General features: G+C 35.4%; 1 long non-coding RNA gene across 4 annotated transcripts; it reads right to left on the bottom strand.

Moving 5' to 3' along the window:
• Positions 1-463: 463 nt before the first annotated feature.
• On the bottom strand, positions 464-4,086 carry LOC107090950. 4 transcript variants are annotated; one of them, XR_001481510.1, is made up of 4 exons: positions 4,022-4,086; positions 3,529-3,650; positions 2,110-2,417; positions 464-1,660 (listed from the first exon to the last, which is right to left on the bottom strand). It is a non-coding gene; the product is annotated as an uncharacterized LOC107090950 (long non-coding RNA). The 4 variants fall into 4 exon arrangements; XR_001481509.1 differs by lacking the exon at positions 4,022-4,086 and adding an exon at positions 3,792-3,997; XR_001481508.1 differs by having other exon boundaries at positions 465-1,660; positions 2,110-2,422; positions 4,022-4,085.
• Positions 4,087-4,357: the final 271 nt, after the last annotated feature.

Consider the following 4,357-nt stretch of genomic DNA (forward strand, 5'->3'; position numbering starts at 1 on the left):
TTTGGATGCAGACTTCATTTGTTCTGCTGAGGGCAGGCTGTGTGGAGACAGTCAGCTGGTATAGCAAACGGGTGCAAGGTTAAAGGTGCTGCAGTAAATTAATTGTGTCTCTCATATAATCATGTATAAAAGAGTAGATTAGTTTTGCTTTTGCAATGGAAATACTCAAACAGCCAGGAGCATAAGGGTGGGATGATCCAAGATGTTTACCTGGATATGAACAAGATATATTAGATTAATATGTTTTCAATGAATTGGTTTAATGGTTAGGAGCTGAAAAAACAAACAAACAGGATCCAGATTAAATTACAAATGTAGAAACATATGCGATAAGAAAAAGGGACAGTTACAGTAAAAGGGAAATTACTGAATGGTTCAGCTCTGATAAAGTTAATGCAATGGTTGACTATGATGGAATATTTTGATGAGTAAAAATTGGGACAGAGATGCAGTAATAACTTAATTGAAATGATTAATAAAATCTATTTCTTACAATCTTCAACTGGCTAATAAATTAGGTTGTTCCAGCTTAATTTATAAACTTATAAAAATAATAAATTAAGCAGGAAAAACTGAATTCAATGACTTGCTAGCAATTGAATCAATTTATTTAAGTTGGAGCTTCATTTCTATTATAGAATGTAGCTATCCAAGTTTGTTTCTTTCAAAAAATGTGGTATGTGTTGGGGTGTTTGTCATTTATTTTTTTCACTTTTATGTTTTTATTAACAATTTGTAAGGTTTTCACTATTTATTTGGCTTTTTTTTTGTTGTAGCCCCATTTTGTCGTATTTTCTTTTCTGACCATTAAGAAAAACACTTAGTTTTCTTTCAAAATATTATTTTTCTTTATGATTTAAATTGTAAGATTTTAGATTTGGGGTTGTACATTGGGTAGTGCTCCTCCCTTACAGCAAGAAGGTTCTGGGGTTCGATTCATGGCCTGGGAAGGAGTCTGGATGTTCTCCCTGTGCATGTGTGGGTTCTCTCCGGGTACTCCGGCTTCCTCCCACAATCCAAAAACATGACTGTTAGGTTTATTGGCTTCTCTAAATTCTCCTTAGGTGTGAGTGTGTGCGTGAATGGTTATTTGTCCTGTTTATCTCTGTGTGACCTTTCCAGGGTTTACTCTGCTTCTCATCCATTGACAGCTGGAGATAGGCACCAGCTCTCCTCGCGACCCCAGCTGGGATACGCTTGATGGAAAATGGATGGATGAATGGATTTTAGATTTGTTTTCATCAACTTTCTAGTACTATTTCACCAGTTCATATTTCAGTTCAATTATATATTTATTTTTGTGAGTTTTTTTTTAGCATGAATATGACAATTTAGGGGTTAACTCTCCAAACAAAACTGAAAAAAATTTATTTATTTTTTGATTTATATTTGGAAAAATGAGCAGTTTATAATTTAAGTTTGTTTCAATACGTTCTGGTGACACATGATGAAAGTATTTTTAATATTTCATAGCACCTTTGTACAATGCAAGACCCATTTGATTACTCTACTGGTGGATAATTTATCTTACTAATAATCATTCATACAAAATGAAAACATACATCCTGGCAAACATCATGATTAACTTGCTTACCTTATATTTGATATTCATCCACATTAAACTGATATGTTGTAGCCGTGTTGTGCAGCCAGCTGCTTTCTGTTGACAAAGCAGAAAAAAACAACATTGTGAGACTGAATTCAATCTCTTTTCCCACTAATATGTGATGTTGTACTGACTAGATGGAAACACATCCCCATTATAAGAAAAACATGAAGGGCGTTTCTTAGATATGAAACATGAAGCTAAAAAGTTCCTCTGATTGCAAAACTATAAATAACATACAAGGGTAGACTACAGGAATCAACTCTACTGAAAAAACTAAATATTTATCCACAAAAGCTCAAATTCTAAGTGAAAATAATATGAAATGTCAATTAATGGGTTAGATGGGAAATTTTAACAACAATGTAATAAATAAAAAACACAAAAAAGTATAAAAAACAAACATCAATGAATATTTCTTATCATTAAGTTAAAAAAAAATCAAAGCTATTCTAAAACCCAGATTTATTCATTCAGTTACATCATAAAGTTTCTCAAACTACCTCCTGTTCTTCTTCTGTCTCTGCCGCAGCTTAGCGACGATGAAAGCAAGGATCAACAGCCCAAGGATAACGGCAATTATGCTCACGGTCAGCGGCACGCTCAGATCCCCGTTCACTGTTTTCTCGCAGAATTCCCCATCATAGCCCAGATGACAATCACACACTATTTTAGTGCCCCCCCCTGGGGGGTCCACACACTGCCCATGGCTGTGACAGTTGATCTCAGCACAGGTCGGCAGGCTGGGGTCGATGCCTCTTCCAACTGGAGCACTAGTTTTCATGGTAGGAGAAAAGGAGTCCAAAAGGAACTAGACTTTTACAAAGAGGGATAGAAATAGGAAAGGAAAATGAATGGACAGTTTGGACACACCCTAAAAGACAATAAACAGGCATGACAAAGACAGGAGCTGAAATGGATATCTTGAGGGGGGGTTATGCAAGTTCTCCTTTTAATGCAAAAAAGTTGGACAGTTAAAAAAAATTCGAGTAGATTTGGTTTGAAATGACACGTTTCAATGTGGAAAAAGTGATAAACATGCTAAAAAAGAAAGTTTTGATAAAGAATTTGGTCAAAAAACACCAAAAACAAAACAAAAGTAAACTCATAAAACAGGTTAAGATTGAGTGGTTAGACCAGACATACCATGGAGCCTAACTCTTAGCCTAATTTGCTGCATCTACCCTGTCTAGGGGAAGGCTTTGCTCAAATCTCTTTTATCTGCCTTTTATTCATCACAATTTGCCATCTTCAGAGTATTTATCAACCACCTTTAATATGCTACTTATCAGGTTCTGAAAACGTTATTGTCATGATATCACTTGTGCAAAATAGTTAATTTTAGTTCAAAATGGATCTAAATAACATTGATTTTCAAGCAATTTTTTTCTTTAACTTAATAAACAGCAGAGGTGTACCATAGACTCTTATTTTGAAAGGTTAATTCAGCCAAATTGGCAATATGGAGCCCTGCTCTTACACATTTTAAACTTTTATTTTACTTTAACAAATGATTGAAAAAGTTGTACCAACCAGACAGCCGGCTGTATTATTTGAATTTATTTAAAGAGATAAAAATCTGAAAGAATTTAAGTATTCTTGTTTTATTTTGCTGTATAATATCATATATCTGATTGCACTGATATAAAAGCAAAAGCATAGGATTTTTATAAAATCTTATGCTTTAAGGTTGAGGTCGTATTAGAGAAATAGACCATTCTGACCGACTGTTTTAATCTTTCAGTCTATGGTTTAAAAGATCTACCATCACTTTGAGTTGGCAGTTTGCGCAACGAGTAGCAATATCTTTTTCATAAAATCAAGCAGAATAAATTAATTGTAAATCATCATGTTTTCAGAGAAGCCTTAAAATAAAAAGAAAATATTCCAACATGTAAAAAGACAGACAGAAAAAAACTCACAGAAAATGAAGAAACTTCTTGTCTTCAAACAGGGGTAATGTTAGTTTATCCTGTCTGCTTGTCCAGCTTTCTGTTGTGCTAAAGATTCTGGATCTTTCAAGTTCCCCTTTCAGTTGGATCACCTGGGGAGAAAATAGTGGGTGGAGAACAGAGGAAGAAACCAATTCCTGTCAATATGAACCTGTTTTTTTCCCTTCACAAACAAGCAACAAAAAGCCCCTCCTCCCTCTCTTATTTTCACATGAACTAATTCACACACAGACCTTCCCACTGAAATATCCTCTAACATGGATGTAGTAACATGGCATTTCACAAGGTAAAAACCACCTCATGGTGTGTTGAGCTCGAATATTGAGTCATCCTGATCCCACAAACATTCTGAAGCATCTAAAGAAGTAAGTCTCATGTATTGATACAACCTTCAAAATGCTTCACATCAAACCAGAAATCCTTTCACTACTCCTAAGGACAGATAGAAGAGTTTCATACTCACTGAAAAGCTCCTATCCTGAACTGAGCAGCGACTCTAGGTGTGTCAGATAGTTTTGGCATGGGAGGAGCAGGCAAGTCAGAGCAAGACTCACTTTGCAAGACATGACAAAACGGACATGACTGTGTACAAACACACAAGAGAGTTACACAATCTAAAAAAGCCCTTATGCAAACCAGCCTGGGCTGCAAAATCAAATTAACCGTATGTGATCCTTTCACACTGCAAAGCTCTAAACCACATATCCCTGTTCATATCATGGCATAAACCTATCCATACACCTTGAAAAGCTGAGTTAATAGTTACACACATGTTGCTGAGCTTTTCCTGTTGCTCCGA

This window comes from Cyprinodon variegatus, unplaced genomic scaffold (genome assembly GCF_000732505.1).
Source record: "Cyprinodon variegatus isolate N-32 unplaced genomic scaffold, C_variegatus-1.0 Scaffold318, whole genome shotgun sequence".
NCBI lineage: Eukaryota > Metazoa > Chordata > Actinopteri > Cyprinodontiformes > Cyprinodontidae > Cyprinodon > Cyprinodon variegatus.